This window comes from Delphinus delphis, chromosome 3, assembly GCF_949987515.2.
Source record: "Delphinus delphis chromosome 3, mDelDel1.2, whole genome shotgun sequence".
Taxonomy (NCBI): domain Eukaryota; kingdom Metazoa; phylum Chordata; class Mammalia; order Artiodactyla; family Delphinidae; genus Delphinus; species Delphinus delphis.
Window position 1 is genome coordinate 89,761,115 of NC_082685.1, and position 22,485 is coordinate 89,783,599.

At 39.1% G+C, this 22,485-nt stretch overlaps 1 protein-coding gene across 8 annotated transcripts in view; it reads right to left on the reverse strand.

Annotated features, from left to right (window-relative positions):
• Positions 1 to 7,691, reverse strand: part of MACIR (macrophage immunometabolism regulator) — a 192,870-nt gene extending 185,179 nt beyond the window's left edge. For 5 of the 8 annotated variants that reach the window (XR_011246421.1, XR_011246422.1, XM_060009066.1 and 2 more), the window contains exons 1-2: positions 7,528 to 7,691; positions 256 to 345 (exon numbers count right to left, since the gene is read on the reverse strand). The gene's annotated coding sequence lies outside the window, so the exon portion shown is untranslated. The other 3 variants (XM_060009063.1, XM_060009062.2, XM_060009065.1) reach the window with 3 other exon arrangements.
• Positions 7,692 to 22,485: the final 14,794 nt, after the last annotated feature.

Consider the following 22,485-nt stretch of genomic DNA (forward strand, 5'->3'; position numbering starts at 1 on the left):
AAGACCTCCTTTATCTTACAAGAATAAAAAAAGGAAAATCTACTCAAAAAGTCAAACATTTCAATTATAATAATGTTAGCATTCAGTAATAATAATTTCAGTTCTCACTATTAAAAATTTCATAATTATACTATATATCTTTATAATAATATACTGACATTTCATATTCATCTGGTTTATATAGTACTTAAATCACATTATAGTATTATGTTCATACAACTGGTTAACAAACAGAAAAAGCAAAATATAACTCACCAGCCTAAATCCCAGAAGATGTCACTGTACAATTTCCAATGAGTCCCAAGGGAACACAGGCATAATAATTTTTCTGCTCTACTCCAGATACTAAACATGAAATATAAAAATAAACCTTTAATTTAACAAGTAACACAACTTATAAAGCAGTTATGTCAATTCTAACTGCAAAGCATGATGAAGCAGGAGATACTAACACCAGGTACAGGTTACAAAGGATACAATATTAATTAATTAAAGTAATTTTGAGTTTGTTCAGCTAAATGCAACCTCAAACATTTTATCATGCTTGTTTCTCTGTGTTCTGTTGCTTAACCTCTACCTGGAGACTAATAGTAGCCACCAGGGCTAAATGAAGAGCCAAGAAAACTTAGGGGTTTAAATGTTGGTTCCACCATCCAAATCCTATTCATGTGTTCAAAAGATTCGCAGTATCCTATGGAAAATATAATGCTGAGACTGGGGTCAAAGGAAAAGGTCCTAGACCTTGCCTTGCTAAGAACTCTGCCTCTTGACCTGGCATAAGTAGCAATTTTTAAAATGAGGACAATTCCATCCTTCCTCCCTCATAAAGTTGTTATGTGGATCAAATGAGAAGTAGGTGAACGTTGTTTTGCATGCTGCAAACCCCTTTACGAATGTGTGATGTTATTATTATGCAATTAATTTTTGATGTCTACTCTTTTTAGCCATAAAATAGCAACAATCCTCCCTAAGACTGCTCTGAGGCAAATTGAAAGGCTCATGGAAAAACATTTTTTTAAAAAAGAACAACTCAAAAACACTTCTTTATAGTTATTACATTGCTTACGGTTTCTAACATCTCTTCTGTGCCTTTCACCTCTTACTTGGGGACAAATGTATAAGAAAATCTATCTTTATCTTGTACCTCCCCAATTAACTGGGTTAATTTCTTAAGACCAAGAAAACTCAAAGTTTCTTCCACCTGTAAAGGTTTCTTTGGTTGGTGGGTTTTCTGTTGTGCTTAACTTGTTGGGGGCAGATGGTGGCTCAAATGAGTTGAATAGATTCATTTTACCTATGTAAGTGCACAAAGCCTGAAGTGGCAACAGTTCAACTCATTCCCAAAAAGATTTGTTATTCATTATTTTTCTAACCAGCACATAAGAGTTTTATCCAAAGGAAATGGATTATTACTGAATTAATAAAGGTACATGCTTCCTCCACTTGGGACCCTGGAAGGAGCTAACACACCCAGAACTATCATTCTTAGAAACCAACATGATTATCGACCTTTGAAACTTCTTTAGATTTAGTTTCGAAACCTTTCCTTTCATTTTTTGTCACAAACTATTTTCAAATTGGGTAACCAAGAAACCTAGATAATTAAGTCTGTTCCACCAATGAAGCCTCTGGTTTTAACATAAAATGAATTACAGTGTAACAAAAATTGTTACCTAACAATAATTTTTATTTAACATAATTTACCCCCAAAGAATCTCCCCAATCCTAATGTTATAAAGTTCAAATTGATTTCTTATTCAAGTAAATGGATTTTTAATGGGGAAGGGAAATTTTTAAAACCTTTTTTTTTTTAGTTTTAGCACCTTCTACAAGCCAAAACCTATATGCAATTTATAACATTTAATCTTAACAACTATATAGTCCCATCAGGAAAATATTACCCCCGTTTTAAAGTATTTAATCAAGTAATACTATTTGAAAGTCAGAGCAAAACTCCAAACCCCAATTTGTCTGTTTCCAAAGCCCACTGACATCACTGGCTCTGTTTAGTGATAAGCCTAGGTGTGTAGCTTTTTACACAATAATCATGTTCCTGAAAAATGTATATTAATTTTTGTAAGTGGGATCCTATCTTAAATGTATGGAGGGTTATTTTATTTAAAAGCTCTATTGCCCCATTTGTGAAACAGCTGGAGGAAGGTAGTTTTAATTACTAACTCTAGGGTTATTTCCAGCGTGAAAAATGTCGAAATTCTAAGGCACATACAGGACAGTCTTATACAAAACCATTCTAAATCATAGACCCTTTCTCCTCAGACCTTGTAAGATTTTTTTAAATCAAAAATTCTAAGCCAGGAAAAAATGTATCAGCCAATATTTGCTGGTTATATGGTTGGATGCCAGATACAGAAAGGTATCTCCACTTGATTTTTCAGGGCTACATCTATCGCAAAGTGAGATAGATTTCATTTAGACTTTTAGAAATCTAGACTGAAAACCCAGAAAAAGGAACATTAGAAAAAATTTAAAAAACTGTTTGATTTTAAATAAATAGTTTTATAAAGCAGTCTAAAATCTCAAACTATCATATAATTTGTACCATGTTTCTGGTGATATGTCCTTCTTTTCAAGCTTTTAAATGCATTGGAAAAATATCTTTTCCAATATTTTTTCAATACTAAAAGGAAAATCAACCTAAAACTTCATTCTGGATTTGAAAGCAGAGGAGCTTTAAAGTAACTATCCAACTCTTGCACTAGAACTGATGTGGAAGTCTAGGAAATGGTTGTAATTTCATAGTAAACAAAGTGTGGTAACTAATTATCCCTATTATGCCAGTGCCAAGCCAAAAACAGAAATACAAACAGAGTCCAAAGGAGCAACACAGGGCGAAACCAAGGTGTAGGAACTCTGTTCCATTTTTTACTCATTTATGACTCAGCTTACTGTTTGGTGTGTAATTGCACGTTATCCATGCACAGGTGCTAAGAGGATGATGATGATAAGGATGGTGAAAAAGAGAAAAAATTTTAAAATAAAAGGAACGAGGTCAGAAACTAGTGTAAGAATATAGCTTCTTTAAGAGACTTCCTATAAAGGAACGTAGTAAAAATTATAATAAGGATTTTATTCTCATCTCCCATTAGAAAGAACTAAAAGACTGTAATTCAAAAGTCCCCAAAATATATACCCTCCAAATAACACTTTTAGGATACTGTAAAATCTATAAATATCTAGCACTTGCAATTGATTTTGGCCAATGTTTTGAACATGAAGCTTTGGCAAAGTATCAATGGATCTTCTCTCAAAAACAGCCAAAGGGAAAAGAGCTCATGTGACATTCTTACAAGATGGACTAAATACTGCATAAAAAACAAAAGGAAGTAAAACTAACACAACAATGTAAAGCAACTATACTCCAATAAAAATTAATTAAAAACAAAAAGCAAAAAAAACAAAGGGAAGTAAACAGAGCAAAGGCTAGAGTACATAATGCTTCCAGCTATAAGCAGCTGAAACAAGCAGAAAAGTCCTGTGACATAATCCTGTAAGCAATGAAAATAGGAAAAATTAAGCCTGGTCAAGAGCTACCCATAGGCCTCTGGACAGGGAAGCCATGGGTGACTAAGCAAAAGACACCCAACATCTGACTGCAAATGAAGTTTCTACAAACAGAAAAGTCTGCAAACATTAACTAGCAAGTGTGTCAAATTTTCTCAGGCAAGGTGACAGATACCATCACAGGAAAATAAAGAAGAATGTCCTTCAAAAGTCGGGTGATCATATGTCTCAGTTTAGAGCCAGTGAGTGCCCTGGCATAATTATTTACAGCACCCCCTTTATCTCTCAAACCTGTCCCAGTTTGCTAATTGTATTATCATCCTACTCAAAAGTAATATGTAATAATGGAAAGGCAATGAATTTAAAAAGAAAGGAAGAAAGACCCTTCTGCTTGCATAGTGGCTTTCTTTACAGTTCTGAGTAGTACTTCTTTGGGTGTATCCACTCAGTCATTCAATTATTCATTTACTCATTCAACAATATTTCTTGGGTCTTACTGTGTCCCAGCATTGTACAGGTACTGGTGCAAATATAAAAAGTGAAGCCTGAGACCAGACAAGAGGGGAAGACAGGCAGACATGGAAATACATAAATCTAACACATATAACAGTAAACTTGAATGGCACTGGGAACCTAACGGGAGTGATTTTCCCCCAAATATAGAAGCTCCATATGGAAATTTTCAAGCCCACACAAAATCCCTACACACAAAAAAGCCACAAATCTCTGGCTTCATCATAGATCCATTAACAAAATAGCAATATGAAAAATATTAACAAAATATCACTTCCAAAAATCATAAGGTTATAAATATGAAGGCAAGCATATAGCCCTCAAGAATTTTGGTAAATAAATCTCACAAATCATTAAAGGTTATATTACAAAAAGAAAGATAAACTTCAGGCAAAGAAAATTGGTAGAGAAGTTACAGGTTCTAATTCTAGTTCCCAAAACAGGAAGGAAAAAAAAAAAATGGAAGCAGGTAGTTTCCTCAGAGTGGCTATCTGAGGAGAGACACATAGTGGAAAAGGACTTGGCAAAAAATAGCAATTTTTAAAAGTTCCATTCAGACTAATGAAAATATTTTGCTACCAACAGTTTCAGAGATTACTCTAATAATAAAAAAAAAAAGAGGACTAAAACATCTCTCAAGGGCTTCCCTGGTGGCACAGTGTTTGAGAGTCCACCTGCCGAGGCTGGGGACACGGGTTCGTGCCCCGGTCTGGGAAGATCCCACATGCCGCGGAGTGGCTGGGCCCGTGGGCCATGGCCGCTGAGCCTGCGCGTCCGGAGCCTGTGCCTTGCGACGGGAGAGGCCACAACAGTGAGAGGCCCGCGTACCGCAAAAAAAAAAACCCAAAAAACAAAAAAATCTCTCAAGTAAGAGAACACTGAGCAGAAATAAAATGGTTTAACTGCCAAAGTACAACATTCACAATGAAAGTAAAATGCTTAGGTATACTTATGTGCTCGTATTAAAGGTTACTTTAAAATCATCTTACTTTTCCACTTGCAACTCATAAAAACTAAATCATCAATAATTTTTAAGAAGAGTTAAGTAGGGTGTGACTTTTCTGAAACCATCCTTGACCTTACAAACAAATCATTAACCACACCAACCTGGAAAGACAACCCATAATTGGTTCAGAAGAAAAAAAATGTGTTTCTCTTTCTAATATCAGTTCTTTTAATAGTAAATTCCTTAAAGGGCAGCATTCATTTTCTTTCTACTTCTACTAGTAGAAATTAAAGAAATTACCAGTGGCTTATCATTATGTGAAATCATCCTTCTACTTTTAGAAAAAAATTCAGTTTCACTACAAATATGACTGACAGTAACTGGAACTGCATGTCTACATGCAGTCTTTACAAGAAATTTGCCCTTTAGGAAACATAACTGAAATGGGACAGGTGTACACAGTGGAATCGGCTAACGTTCCAGATGAAAGCTTAAAACCAAGAACTTATTTTGATACGCTGGTGACGAAATCAGAGCTCTCTCTGGAGGAAACAAGCTGATTTTCCCCCAGAGGATATAAATCAGCAAAAAAAAAAAAAGATTTAATCCTGTATATAAGGTTTTATTACTCCCACCACACTAAATACTTTTAAGGGTTAATGTGCCCACTAGCTCTCCAAAGTATACAAAATTATACAGAGAAAGTAAACAAAGTCACTGACCATACCATTATGTAAGGTCAATAAATACCCTCTGTCTTATACCCTGGAAGAGATACTACTGAACAGTCTAATTTACAATTAAATAACCTAAAATGTTGACAGAAGCATATTCTAAACACCAGTTCTTATCAAATCAAGAGGTTTCCGGGATCATTAATCCTTGTATTTCATGCTGGTCATTTTATTAAGTTTATAATGCATACACAGTTACATAATAAAAACATTGAGAAATCTGTGAAACATTCATTAAGTATAATTGTGTAAGCGTAAATCATGGTCTTGAATTAAGAAAGTACCAAAAGCTTCACAATAATAACTAATACTGTATTTTGAAATGACTGGGAAAATAAACTTTGGGAAGAGGTCATTTCTATCTCCTTAGTGTCTAATCTGCTCTACAGGGTTAAAAAAATAAATAAAGCAACTTACAAGTGAACTGTAGTGTGGTTTATCTGAGAAAAACAATGTAAAATGAAGAGTCTAGAAACGTCGGAAATGTTGTGCAAGAGCTGTTCTTTTGGCTAGGAGTAGCGAGCACGCTATAAAATGCTACTGCCTCCATTCTTCCTCTTTCCTCGAATGATTAAAAAGTTCCCAGTCCCAGTGTTAACCTGTGCGCCACAGCCATACACATACACACTCAGCATCTTGGCTCGACACATATCAGTAACCAACCCGAGTGCAAACTGGCGTGGCTGGAGAAGCAGAGACACCCTAAGGATGTGGAACATTTACAAGGAGAAAGGGACAGGGCCATCATTCCCTTCGTGTTCCCATCTCCTTTCTGGCAGAGATTTGCAGATTCCACCACTAGAGTTTGGCAGCTTCACAATGGGGCCGCCTTCTCAAGGTCTGACTGCCGCCCGCCCGGAAACCCCTTTCCTCCGCTTCCCACCTGGCCCAAAGTTCACCCGCGACAGGTGGGGCGAGGGCGGCGATGCCCAAGGACATCTGCCGCTTTCGCTTCTGGCCAGCACCCGGCCCGAATCCACACGCGCGCCCCCGGCCACGGCCGGTCTGCCCGCCCCCGCCAAACCGGCAGACGCGCAGCGGGCGCTGGCTGCGGGTTCCCGGACGGCCTCGCCCCCCAGACTGCTGCGCGGACGAGGAGGGCAGGCGAGATAAGGCTGCCACGGATTGCCCCGAGGTGCTATCTGGCCCGGGCAGTCGCACCCGGCGCGCGGCCCGGGCAGGCAGCCAGAGGCGCAGCAGGCCCGGGAAGGACCTACTTCTCAATGGAGCCCCCAGGCCCGCTGCCCCGCGATGAGGCCACGGCGGCGGATGAGCCAGCGTGCGCGCCAACGCGCGCCGACTTCCGCACCGCCGCACCGCGGGAGACGCGCAATGGGTCGTCGAGTCCCGCACCTCCCCGGCGAGCGCACGCCGCGCGCACACGGGGGCGCACGCCCCTGCACCCTCACTCACACGCGCTGCACACTCACGGCGTCTCCGACCCCACCCTGGGCCAAAAAACTGCGGGCTCCCGGCACCCCGCCAGGGCCCCACCCAGTCCACCAGACTCTACCCCCCTGCTCGGGCGCCGGGGGACCAGACCGCCGAGGCCAAGGGCCGCTGAGGCCGCTCGCCGTCCATCCCGGAGGCCCGCCCGGTCAGGGTTCCTCAGCACCGCGCGGGCACCGCACGCCCGGCCCCGAGACGAGGCAGGGAGGAAGGGGCGGCGCCACGACTGGGGCTGGCACCGAGGATCGATGACTGGGGCAACCCCCCTAACCCACGCACCCACCCACCCATCATCATCACCACCACCACCTTTTCTGCAGCACAAAAGGTTGCAGAAGGAACCGCCGTCCCCGTGCAACCTACCAGTGGCCCACAGCTCCGCCGCCTCCGCCGTGCTTGGGGTCGCGGAGACTGAGACAAGGGCTCGGGAGGCGCAGGGCTGCGGCGTCGAGATCCGGGCTGAGGCCGCCAGCCGAGCCAGCCGGGTACCCTCTCCGCTCCCACCGCGCTCGGCGCCAGCTACGGCCCGGCGTAGTCCCCGCCTCCTTCTCCTCCTCCGCCGCCGCCGCCGCACGCCTTCCCGCCCTCCTCCCTCTGGCTGCAGAGGCGCAGCCCGTCAGCGCTGAGCCCGCCTCCTGCGCCCAGCTCACACACCCTGAGGAAGGGCGGACCCGAGAGAGAAAGGCGCTCGGGAGCTGGAAGAAGGGGGCTGGGGGGGGGGGGGGGGGAGCTGCCGGCTGCGGTGGTTGAGGGGGAGGGGGAGGAGGATTCGTAAACCCCCCTGCCCAGTCCAAACCCGCGCCCGACAATTCAAGTGCTCCCACTCCAGGCCTGGCAACACTCAAGTTGCCCCAGTTATGTGTTGTGGCGATGTTTGTCATTGGTGAGTCTCCGCTTTAAGGACGCAGCACTGAGCTGAAGTAGAGAAGACTGGAAGCCCATGAAATTACGAATTATAGGGTCAATCTTAGAAAAATGCTAAATATCTAGTGAATGTGGGGAGGAGGGTAAAATTCAGATTCTGATTTGATTACCCCTTTTTGAATCCTCAGACTTGATCTTTTCCATTCTTGTAAGAAATTCTTTCCTTTGATCATTCTTTCCTTTTCTCGATTTATGTACGTCTCTGCCAAACTGGTTATCAAACTCAGAGATACGAATAATTGCGGACATTTATTTAGCCCTCACTGTGGGCCAGGCCTTTTTACATGCATTTTCTAATTTACACTCCTCAACAATTCTGTAAGAGAGTGACCAATTATGATTCGCGTTTTAAAGATGCAGAAAATTTAAGTAATTTCCTCGAGGTCACACACACGGAGTTAGTGGCTGAGGTGGGTTTGAACCCAGCCAGAGGAACCCCAGAATTGTTTATAAATGATGATAATTTGTGTTCCAGTCTCAATCCAAGAGAGTTTGTTGTTCTTCCTTTTTTTTTTAAGAAAATGCTTTATCTGAACATAAAAGGCATAATCTTGGTGTAAATTAATACAAATGTAAACAAATATTGATTCACACTTGTTCCAAAATCTATATATGCCCCTGAAACTATAAAGACAAATCTGAACACCCTTATTTCAACAGTGATGTCTGGAGGCTCCTCAGCTAGAAGACATTTTATACTACTTTATGTGCCCTAAAATACATATGGGAAGATTATAAAACAATTTTAGGAAAACAAATTATTTCTAACAGATATGTGTAACTTCTCAAATATAGAACCTGGCACGATGTAGTATATGTTAAATGAATAAATGAATGGACTTTTTTTTCGTCAGTACTTGAGGAGAACACTGAAAGTTATTTCAGACTATAATCTGTTTGACACAGTAGTATATTGTTCTGATGATCAGTTCTCATAATACCACCTCCAAAACATGGTATATTTTATATTCAGAAACTTACTTTCATTCTGTTCTGTCTGAAATCTTGTAACCTTTTCAGAAGAATGCCTTGTACTTGCCCTTTGCTCTGAAAGGTTGTCAGTGTTCTTTAGCCAAAAGCAGTAAAGTTCTGATTTGCCTTTAAATTTATGAGGCTCAAGGCTAGCTCTCTTGAGGGGCATTGTGTTCAAATTGCCTCCCTCCCTGGGTGGTGCTTTGTTCTCCCATCCTACCCCTGACTCATCACCCAATCAAAACTTCAGTCAGTTCTTGAGTGTCACAAACACCCAATAAACCAATTCACCAGGTAGTTAATGGCTGATAATAGCTTTATGTGTGGCCCCTCCTGATGTGTCTATGCCACCTAAAGACTCTGCCTGGGTACTGTCTTAATTCAGATCAGTTGTGGCTTGCAAGGACGTGGCTGAAGAGCGGAATCGGGGTGGGGGTAATGCAGAAGCCCAGAACAGAGGTCTTCCGTGTTCTGTGAAGATCTTTCAGTCTACAAAGAAAAATGGCATGCTTATAAAGAATTAGGCGCAAATGTACCATAGATAGACCTTGTGATCTGAAAGGCCTTCTGAACCTGGGGAGTCAAGACACTCCATCTCAAATGCCCCTTTTGTAAGTTACATCTTTGCCTCAAGGCTCCTTCCCAGAAAAATCACTTTAAAATGATGGCTGTCTGGAATTCCCTACCGGTCCAGTGGTCAGGACTCCACGGATTCGATGCCTAGTCGGGGAACTAAGATCCCACAAAGCGCAGGGCACAGCCAAAAAAAAACAAAAAAAAATGATGGTTGTCTGGGAAAGATTATACATTGGTTTAAAGAGCATCACCTAGTAAATAGTCAGTTTGAGAGAACAGGATAGGTAGATTTGATAACAATAGAGTGGGTGTAAAACAGAAACTACAAAGCCAGGTGTGCAAGAAATACCACATCACCACTTTTCTTTAAATCCACTTGTTTCAGGCAGGGGCTAACAGGGAAAATAGAGATCATTTCAAATTTTCACAAAGACAATTGATGCAAGGAATTGATAACACAGGCCACGTAAGAACGCAGAAGCTAAGCAGGGGTTGACAAGGTAATCCAGAAATTAGCAAGTGCAGCTCCTAACTGGAGAAACAAAGGGAAGAGGCAGGGTTACTGGAGCCCAGGGGTCAACCTGATGGAAGCTGTAGCCACAGAGGAAGAGACAGCTACTGCCAAGGAAGCCTTGGTTATGTAAATGCTCTGTATCCTGGTTGTGCTATTGAACTATAGCATAGTATTGAATATAGTATACTATATTGAACTATAGTTGTATAGTATAGAATACTATATAGTATTCTACTGTAAATTACCAATGGGGAAATCTGGGTAAAGGGTATATGGATCTCTCTGTATTACTTCCTATAACAGCATGTGAACATACAATAACATGTTCTTAAAAACTGAAGGAGTTTAAAAGCAACACATCTGCATATTTAGAACATATCTAGAACATATTTAGAAGCATAGCCAGGAAGAGAACAATATTAGTTGCCCCTAGGGAGGAAAAGTTGATGGCTGGGGAACAGAGGTAAGAGGTCAACCTTTTACTATATATTCCTTTGTATATTTTGAATTTTCAACCATGCAAAATTAATGCCTAGTCAAAAAATAAAATTTTAAATACCAGTTTTTAAATTCCTCAACCAATCAAAGCTTGATGCTTTCCAATTGTTAACAGTCTTAATTACACTATTACTTTCTATTCAGAAATTATATAAAGTGGCTTTTTTACCTTTCTAATCATTAACCTACTACACTATTGCAATTTCTTGTTATTCCTGAACAGTTAGCCAAAATCCTTATCTTTTTTAATTAAGAAGATTCACTTCTGTATACTCAATCTTTTCCAGAATAAAAAGAGTTTATGGAAAAATCTTTTTTCCTATTTGTTACTATTGCTGTGAACTATCTGCACATTTATGGGTCAACTGACCCATACCTACCTTGTCATCGAATTACTTTACAAGATACGATGTGATAAAATCAAGATAGCCTGGACTTTGAAATCATGCAGTCCAGGATTTCTAGCCACGTGACCTTGTTCAAATTATTTAACCTACCAAACCATATTTGCTTCCTCATCTAGAAAACAAACACAATAATACCCATTTTTCCAGATTGCTTTGAGTATTAATATCACCTATATACAGTACCTAAGACATGGTAGTGACTCAGAGCTAAAATTATTGAAAACAAAAAGCTTAGATGCAAAAAACAGAGGTCCACCAAAATAAGGGTGGGAATATTTTATGGACACATATCTCAGAAAACAAGGGCAGGAAACAAAGTACAGCCAACCTTGTGGAACCTTGAAAGTTAGCAGGACCTTAGAAGTCTTTTCTCTCTGTCAGAGGCTTCATGGTCTGTGTCTCTGTTATATTCAGCTTCTCCTCCAAGAACAATATTGGGGAATAGAAGCTCCTACAACAAGGAAGTACCGGGTGCTATGGAAGTCTGTGGAAGGGGCACCTAATCTCACCTTGATGAAGCCACTTTTTAAGTAACACCATGATGATATTCATCTTATAGAGAGAGGACATCTTTAGAATATTTGAGACATGAGGTAATGTCACATTTTTCTGTTATAATGTGGCAGATACATATTGTTTTCTGTAGATGATCCTCATGCTTCTATTTATAGTCATTGCTGGCTCTTTCATAGAAATTTTTTCACTGGTACCTATAAACATATGGTTTCCTTGAGCACAATATTTAAAACCACGGTTCTCTGACATCTCCAGCAAGTGCATATTCACCTTTCTTGTTCTGCTTGCCTTGAAAGTATTTATGGCATAACCCATTCATTTAATTGATCTTCTTTAGCATCTGTTTCCACCTCTAAAATGTAAGCTTTATGAAGGTAGATATTTTTATTCCTTTTATTTACTGCCCTATTTCCTAGCCCCTTAAATGTTCCTGGCACATATTAAGCACCTGGTAAATATCTGTTGAGTGGAAAAAAAGAATTCCTCCATTTCTCATTCATCATAAAGAGACCTCCTCATTGTTGTTTAGATATTTATATCTTAGTCTTTCAGAAATCTTATAATGTATTACGTTAATTCTAGATTTAATTCTCAAATTTCCTTTCAGAGATGTTCCTCTGAAGTCTTCAACTTTTTTTCATTTATTTGTTAACTCAGGCTATCCAATGAAAAACCACTTCTACATCTTTGGACTACCAATTATACTTTTTTCCAATTTAATGACTGTGCAGTTATTAGGTCTTTGAGGCTCAACTCCAAACCCAGGCTTCTTCACTCTGCTCTGCGATGCCTGGCCTCTGCAGACATTTCTGCTTTGCCTGGTGAGCTCTGCCAGGACTTTCTGATGAAGTTCTCTTGATATTGTTCTAGATCAAATATGTCATTGAAAATATATGATTGAAGATGATTTCATTTTCTGGATTATACTCTTTGGAGGAGGGGGATGGAAACTAGGGCAAAACAAATCCCTGTGAGGGGTGGCAATAGAGTTTTACTAAAAGGTGAGGGGTGCACATTGAAGGTAAAGAAAAAGAAGGCAGGAGAGCAAGACAGACATGGTAAATGGATGTCACCCAGGGTGTTGGTGGTGTATATGCCTAGTTACCTAGCAAAATGGTTCCCTCTGCAGGCAAATACTTTGTGATTATATGATGCTAAACATGTATAATAATTGTATCACAGTTTTCTTGGGCATCAGTCAAGAATGCACAGCACACAGACTCATCCCTCAACTTCACTCCTCCATCCCTATTCTAATATACATCACCAGAATGATGACATTCAGGACCATAATTCATCAGCACATGTCTTTCTCCTGATGTATTGTGTTTCATACCATCTCTTTGAAAGCGACACAGAATTCCTAGTGAGCAAAAACCCATAAATAATATTACAATTAAAAATAAAAGATTACTTACAAGGTAAAAAAAAAAAAAAGACAGACATGGTGTGTGCCCTTAAATGGCCCTTTGTGAGGGGCTGAATTTGTCTTTTTTTCTTCTCTTGGACTAGGGAAACAGACATATTTGGGATATAATATTAAAAGGTTTTTAAAATATTATTTCTGTTGTAATTAATTTTCTTTAATTACTCCCAATTCTTCAGGGAAAACTGTTTCACCCATACAGCCTTGACTGCTGGTGCTCTGGGGGAATTAGACTATACAGTAATAAAACAAGGTGTGGGATTTTCACATCACAGCCACATGTAGTGCAGCCCAGTACCCTAGCATGGAGCAGGGAGCTCTAGACGGCAGTAGCCAAAAGTGAAACTGGGAGCGGTGAAGAGGATGTAGTGTGGAGGAGTGGTTGCCAAATTGAGGCCCCAGGGGTGGATGTAAATTGAACCTTCTCCTTTGCAAATCTCATAAAGAGAAAGCAGAGTCTATAAAATGGGAGATTGCCACATAGATCACACTGGGTAGACACAAAATACCCCTACTCACAGCATGAAAATCACCATTGTGACTTCCCTGGTGGTCCAGTGGTTAAGACTTGGCCCTTCCACTGCAGGGGGCTCGGGTTCAGTCCCTGGTCGGAGGAAGTAAGAGCCTGCATGTGGCACGGCACGGCCAAAAAAAAAATCACCCTTAATAAAAGCAACCTGATTCCCACATTTGCATCCCCCCTTCTTATTTTAGGTGCTTTCTTTCATTACAAGTAAACTTCCAATGTCAGGGAATTGTCAGATGTGGAGCCACCTAACCAAATAAGACAACAAATCGATCTGAGCCCATTTTAACAGGTTAATTCCTATTAAATCGGTAGAGCAACACTGGTAATATGTTGATCTACATGAGCATCCACAGAGCAGTTCCATAAGACATTAAGCTGGTGTACATCAAATCAAACTTATGAATATATAGGTGATATTTCCTTGATATTTCTGTATTTTCATATTGCTTCAATAGGCACATGTGTTAGATGTGTTTCTGAAATGCTGAAGGTAAAGAATACATTTTTAAGATGCACCGTTTACCGTAAGTTTGCAGTTGCCATTTAGAAGTTTCCACAATAACACATAACTCTTAACATTCACTACCCAAAGTATTCCGCCCTGGTTGATAACTGGCATGTGTTAAGTTCTTAGGTCAAACTATAATTTAGTCAAAAGGACAGTCAAATCACAGAACTTTCATATACCCATTTCAATAATAGTACAAACGTTAATGTTGTTAATGTGTGCCACACAGGTGATTAACCATTTCTTAGACTTCTTTTAACTCTAAGAAATTTTTATATTGAAGTAATCATTCTACCTCAGTATTCAGCAGAATTCATGAATAGAAAATTCCCAGAGACAGAATCGTATAGATCTCAATGTTCACTAATCTCAGTGTCACTCTATTATTTATGAAAGAGATTGTCTTATTCCAAGACTGGACTCTCCTCTGTTGTACATGACAAAGGCTTTGAAATGTTGTTGCGAGGTATGTAGTTTTGAAGGATAAACGGGTGCTCTAAAAGTATTGTGCAGTTTCTTTTCTCTCAGACTATGCTACTGTTTGTGATTTTCCAACTATCAAGATCAACTCACCCACTTCCTGGAAAAATTCACTACCCAAAGTCATACAAGATGAATTTGGAGTAGAAAGTCCACCTAATCACTTCTGAAGGGAAATATTTCTTCCTGGTAGAGAAAAACAATTTGACATTAGAAGCCTACTTATTTAGGACTTGGGTGAGAACTGCACATACCATAATAGGTTTGGGCAGATTATCAAGGTCCCCTTGTTGGCCCATTTGAACCTCTGTCCTGGGGAACCCTGAAGACAAGAGCCCTAAATTGTTCCCAAGCCTAGATTCCATTTCTTCAAGCTATACTTTCTGTTGTTTGAACATCTAACTACTTACTTGAAAAAGACCCCTGGCTGTCTTCCAGAGAGATCCTCTCTGTATTAACCTCTTTTACATCCGACAGTTTCTGGTCTTTTAAGGAAGTGGTACATATACCTCCATCAACTTAGTGAGTTTAATCAACGTATTATCATGTTAAGTACCATTAGCAAACGGTTGGATGACTGTGACTTCCTTATGAGGTGCTGTAATTTTTGTACTATCACTTTATTGATTTTTTTTTTTTTTTTTTTTTTTTTTTTTTGCGGTACGCGGGCCTCTCACTGTTGTGGCCTCTCCCGTTGCGGAGCACAGGCTCCGGACATGCAGGCTCAGCGGCCATGGCTCACGGGCCCAGCCGCTCCGCAGTATGTGGGATCTTCCTGGACCGGGGCACGAACCCGTGTCCCCTGCATCGGCAGGCAGACTCTCCAACACTGCGCCACCAGGGAAGCCCTATTGATTATTTTTGAAACTGAAACCCATTCCTAGTGACTCATCAGCTAGAAACCATAAATCTGCACTTTGGTTCCTATGTTCCTCAGTAACAGCCATCTGAGACACTACATTTTTAACCAGATCATAGTTACCAGGCAAATGAAGGCCTTTGTTTCTCAGTGCTAAATCATGAGAGTCAGATAGAAAGAGTTTGTTCTTAAAATCACAGTATATGTGCTTAAGGTTAGTCCTTGAGTCAAACCTCGGGTGTGTTTGTGTATGTGTGTGATATCTGTGAGAGAATGAGAGAGAGTACATTCCTACATTCCTGGAGGAGTTGCTGATCATCTTTTCTTCCCTAAAACCTAGCTTACCTTTATCATATCTCTGTAGTCACATTTTTCCCCTTGTTTTTCTATTGCTGCATATCCTGGACTAGCAACATTCTTTGTTCCCACATCCTGGGAACATACCTGTGACATATAATCAGTATCTTTGTGGCCCGGAATTTCTGCTTCCTCAAATCCCCTAGCTCCCAGGACATTCAGCATAGGACAGCTGAGCGTGGAACAGTTGCTCACCAGTCCTTGAGGTCTTGTAAAAGTCAGGGGCCATAGGGTTTTTTTTCTCTTTTATCACCAACATCATTCCATGCTGGTACATAGTGGGTGCTCAGTAAATGTTGAGGAAAGGAAAGAAGGAAGGAAGAAAGGAAGGACAGAACATTTTGAAAATGATTTGGCAAAAAACAAACAAAAAACTGGGCACTTATGCTTTAAGGCATCGTATAAGGAGGCTGGTGGCAAGGAAATCCCAATACTTACACAATCAGAAACAAGCCTTTGCCATTTTATACGTTTGTGGATAAGGAGAGGGCTGGGAATACTAACACCCATGAGGGGGGTGATGATAAAGATGATGGTGAAGATGATGACGACAATGATGATAATTCTTACTTAAAACACTGATTTTTAGCTGGGGGACCAAAAAATGAGAAGAGAACAAAAATTTCGATTGGCTATAAAATGTTGCTTACAATCATTTACAGGAACTGCTACCTATCTAAGCCAGGTTACTTTGCAATATGATAATGATGATAAACACTATTAAATGGATATGATTACTTTTATTATAATTTTCTCCCATTAGAATATTATTCTATATATACATCTTCATAGTTATCACACAGCAAAACGATACGTTCATTCAGAATGTTATATGCTTATGACTTTAAAATAATCAGAAAATATGGCATCTATCCAAGGAAAAATATATTTTCCCTGGTCTTGTTGAATAAGTTGTTTCACTCTCATATTAATTATTCATGTCCTCAAACCAGGTTGGACTATCTTTATAATCAGCCTTGGTAAAGAAGGCTATTTTGTTTCAATTAACAGGCAAATTGATAGCTTAGAAAAATAACAATTTCTTATGAACAATATATCACCTTCATATTGCTTAACTTTTCTATTTTCTATATCATTGTCTTTTCCTGTTTCCTTCTGGGAGAGTGCCTCAATCAAATTTTCCAATCTATTAATCAATTCCTCAGCTGTATCAATTCTACATTTTACTTCATCTATTGTATTCTGTATTTCAACTACTGCATTTTTTACACATATTTCCACTGTTCTTTTTTTTTTTACATTTCCTTATGTTTCATATTGCTCATGTCTTTCCTTATCTGTTTTGCTATATTTTAAATGCTTATTTTGAGTCTTTGTCCCATCAGTTATAAAACTTATTTTTTTTGATGGACTCTGCCATCTTCTTTGCTGTTTTCTTTTGAAAGAGCTGTGCTCCCCAGCTATCCTCTTATTTTAACTTGTCAGTTAATATTCCTCTTGGGATATTCATTGCTCTGTCCAGCAATATATATGGGGGAAAGCTAAAAGTCAAACTTCAATCTGTCTCAGACCTGATGTTTGTGGAGTAGAATGGAGGTGTGAGCCTGAAGGTGGAGCAGCTTGGGTACCAGAAAACCATCCTAGTGTGTATCACCCATCCTGGAAGTTTGGGTGAGGGGGCGGGGAAGAGACATGACTATCCAAGGCTTATCAATCATCACAAGTTTTTGATGCTCCTAATCAGAATTTGTGCTGCCAAGATTTTATGCCTGAAGGCAGTTGCATTTACGTGGATTCTGGCACCACTGATAGCCCCAAGGCAAAGTAGAGAAAAATGATATCCAGAGCAAAATGCCCTAGACTAGGACCATCATCCCCTCACACAACAGCCCTCCATTTTCCCATGAATTTCTGAGAGTTTCATGTCTCTCTTGATGTTTCTATTTCGGCTGGAGTTGATCTTGGGGGAGTGACTTTGTGGTACTTAATAAGATAATGTCTTGACTGGAAGAGGTGATTAAAACCTGCCTTACTCAAACTCTGTAGAAAATCATTTTTTAGTGCTCCAGGTACTTCATGGAAATTGTTAAAATTTTGTATAGCCCACAGTGGTAAGATGCCTACTGCAACGTGCTGATAATTGCAATGTGGAACTTTTAGGTATGTAAATTGTGTTCCATGATTAAATATATTAAGGATGTGAGATTGGACATGGTAAATCAATACATACCACCAAAAAATGTTGCTATGTGTTTGTTTTATCTCTTCTATCTGAGCCACGTGATTATGTTGTTTTTCCAATTTACATGGAGAAAACACTTTAAGATAGCATCATAGGGCTTCCCTGATGGCGCAGTGGTTGAGACTCCGCCTGCCGATGCAGGGAACGCGGGTTCGCGCCCTGGTCCGGGAGGATCCCACATGCCACGGAGCGGCTAGGCCCGTGAGCCGTGGCCGCTGGTCCTGCGCGTCCGGAGCCTGTGCTCCGCAACGGGAGAGGCCACAACAGTGCCAGACCCGCGTACCGCAAAAAAAAGATAGCATCATACCTGTTTGTAAGCCATCACCACCAATGGGATGGACATTTCACCACCCCAACACTCGGCAGAGAAAGAGAGCGAAAGGACATCTTCTATCTGCTCTTTCTGTGCCTTGGCACGGACACCAGCCACTGCTGCTCAAAACTCATTGGCTACATGTAATCGAATTTCCATGTCTGCCTACAGGGGGGCTGGAAAATGTTTTCTACATTCCTGGAAGGAGAGCAGAACGGGATACAAGTGACCACCAGTAATGTCTCTCACATGTCCTAAATGCCATGTCAATTATATTAATAATATAAGCTTGATTTCCAAGATGACATGCTGCTCAGATTCTCCTCTTATCTTCTTATTCTCTCTTTTTCCACTGGATTTACTTCTTCCATATCCCTTACAAATGTGTTTACCAGGGTTCGGCTACCTTTCTTATATGTGCTATCTTTCTTGTAGATTTAAGAATCATGCATCATGGTGTCTCTCATAGTTCCTTAACTGTAGAATTTTAATAAATTTTGAATGATCAATGAACTAAATGAAACATCAGCTCAAGGCTAAACAGTGCTTTTAGAAGTTACATATTTGGCATGCATGTTTAGTAATCTTTCACACCGAATAGTAGAAATCTCCAGCCTTCCACCTCCTCTTTCTCATATTTCTTCCCTCTCCAACTGTTTTCACCTTAACACCTTAACTTTAATAGTTTTTTAAAAAGTATTAACTCTACAATGAGCTCTGTCCTTTGATAAACCAGAGTTTGTAAGTAATAACAGCATGAGGATATTCAAATTATGAAAACCTAGGTAAGAAAAGATAGTATTACTTTTTTTTTTAAATGTCTTTATTGGAGTATAATTGCTCTACAATGGTGTGTTCATTTCTGCTTTATAACAAAGTGAATCAGCCATACATATACATATATCCCCATATCTCGTCCCTCTTGTGTCTCCCTCCCGCCCTCCCTATCCCACCCCTCTAGGTGGTCACAAAGCACTGACCTGATCTCCCTGGGCTATGTGGCTGCTTCCCACTAGCTATCAATTTTACATTTGGTAGTGTATATAGGTCCATGCCACTCTCTCACTTCGTCCCAGCTTACCCTTCCCCCTCCCGGTGTCCTCAGGTCCATTCTCTACATCTGCACCTTTATTCCTGTCCTGCTCCTAGGTTCTTCAGAACAATTTTCTTTTTTTGATTCCATATATATGTGTTAGCATACGGTATTTGATTTTCTCTTTCTGACTTACTTCACTCTGTATGACAGACTCTATCTAGGTCCATCCACCTCACTACAAATAACTCAATTTCGTTTCTTTTTATGGCTGAGTGATATTCCATTGTATATATGTGCCACATCTTCTTTATCCATTCATCTGTCGATGGATACTTAGGTTGCTTCCATGTCCTGGCTACTATAAATAGAGCTGCAATGAACATTGTGGTGCATGACTCTTTTTGAATTATGGTTTTCTCAGGGTATATGCCCAGTAGTGGGATTGCTGAGTCATATGGTAGTTCTATTTTTAGTTTTTTAAGGAACCTCCATACTGTTCTCCATAGTGGCTGTATCAATTTATATTCCCACCAACAGTGCAAGAGGCTTCCCTTTTCTCCACACCGTCTGCAGCATTTATTGTTTGTAGTTTTTTGATGATGGCCATTCTGACCAGTGTGAGGTGATACCTCATTGTAGTTTTGATTTGCATTTCTCTAATGATTAATGATGTTGAGCATCCTTTCATGTGTTTGTTGGCAATCTGTATATCTTCTTTGGAGAAATGTCTATTTAGGTCTTCTGCCCATTTTTGGATTGGGTTGTTTGTTTTTCTGATATTGAGCTGCATGAGCTGCTTGCAAATTTTGGAGATTAATCCTTTGTCAGTTGCTTTGTTTGCAAATATTTTCTCCCATTCTGCGGGTTGTCTTTTTGTATTGTTTATGGTTTCCTTTGCTGTGCAAAAGCTTTTCAGTTTCATTAGGTCCCATTTGTTTATTTTTGTTTTTATTTCCATTTCTCTAGGAGGTGGGTCAAAAAGGATCTTGCTGTGATTTATGTCATAGAGCATTCTGCCTATGTTTTCCTCTAAGAGTTTTAGAGTGTCTGGTCTTACATTTAGGTCTTTAATCCATTTTGAGTTTATTTTTGTGTATGGTGTTAGGGAGTGTTCTAATTTCATTCTTTTACATGTAGCTGTCCAGTTTTCCCAGCACCACTTATTGAAGAGGCTGTCTTCTCTCCATTGTATATCCTTGCCTCCTTTATCAAAAATAAGGTGACTATATGTGCATGGGTTTATCTCTGGGCTTTCTATATAGTATTACTTTTTATTTCCTGATATTAAACCACTGAATGACTATTTTCATTTTTAGTTGTTTCCAATTAGTGTTGCACAAATAATGTTAACTTCAATGCCAAAAAATTTTGGAAATAGCATTTATTTTATTTAGCATCTTGAACTAGGAGCTATTTAAGACTGGTGTTTTTCATAAATATTAGCAACTCTTAGGGCTATAGGACCAAAACAAAGTTACTTTTTAAATATTGGAAGACATTTTCACTAAAAGTCTTCTACATGAATATGAAAGTAATTTGAGAAACAAGATTGCTCATTGATTCATTTGTTTTCATTGATTCATTTTTTTAAAATCTTTATTGAACACCAACTGTGCATTAGATATCTTATTAATAAATTGACTTTGTGATCTCTGACATCCAGATACCAATGAATAGTTTCCAAAGAATCTATTTAATCCCTAGATGGATGTAAATTTTTACATCTCTGTATATGTCTGTGTGAATCTATATATACATACATGTATGTATACATATGTGCATATGTGTCTATATATATTTTTAGAGACTAAGGCAGATGATTGTGGCTCTCTTCTTGCTGTTTTGTCATTGGGTTTCACCGGCCAGAAAATTTTTATTCTTGCCTTTATGTTTGTTTTTTGTTTAGTCTAAATATGTATCAAAGGGAAACTGATTCTATATGAAATTAGAGATAACATTTTTACTCTATGCCAAACATTTTCATAGAAAAAATTTACATAAATCAGATTCATTTTCAAGTAACATATATTGAGTGCTTACTGTAAGTGCCTACTATAGTGCTAAATGCTTTTATATCTTTTGTTTTATAAAGAGCCAGAAAACAGTACCTGATATACAACAAATACTTTGTCTGCTATTATACATTTTTACAGATTTACTCAAGTATAATTAAAATACAAACTGCACTTATTTAAAAAGTACAATTTGATAAGTATTACTACATGTACACACTTGTGAAGGCATCCCAAGAATCAGGATAATGAAGATATCCATCAACTCCAAAAGTTGCCTTGTGCCTCTGTCATCCCTTTCTCCCACACCTCTCTGCACTACCACCCGACCCCCCATCCAGGCAACCAGTGATCTGCTTCTTGTCATTAGATTTGTTTTTATATCCTATAATGCTATGCACATGAAATGAAAGTATGATTTTTGGGGGGGGGGCTTGCTTTCTTACCCTCGTAATTATCATAATCATGTGGAGATTCATTCATACAGCTGCATGTATCTACAGTTGGTTGTACTTTAATGCTGAATTGTATTCCGTGGTATGGATATATCATAATTTGTTTATCTATTCACCTATTTATAGACTTTACAAATAAAGCTGCTATGAACACTCATGTTCAAGTGTTTGTTGCATATGCTTTCATTTATCTTGAGTGGATATCTAGGAGTGAAATGACCAGGTCATATGATAGACATATGTTTAATTTTTAAGGAAGTTGTCAAACTCTTTTCCCAAAGTGATCATACCATTTTACATTTCCACCAGCAGTGTATGAGGGTTCCAGTTGTTTTGCTTCCTTGACAACACTTAGTATAATCAGTACTTTTAATTTTACTCATTCTAACAAAGGTGTAGTGGTATCTCATTGTGGGTTTAATTTACAATTCCCTAATGATTAATGATGTTATATATTTTTCACATGCTTATTTAATATCTGTATATCTCTTTGGTGAAGTATATATTAAATATATTGAAATATTTTGCAAATCTTGGTGGAGATTAAAGGAGTGTTCTTTATACTACTTTTTGTTTTGCAATATTTTAAAAAAGTCTGAAATTATGTCTGAATAAAAAGATAAAAAGAAAAAAATTATAACTATGGTCACAATAATTATTACAAATGTTAACAAATCATCTTTATATATATGTATATATGTAAAATATTAAATAATACTTTAAACCCCAAAATGAT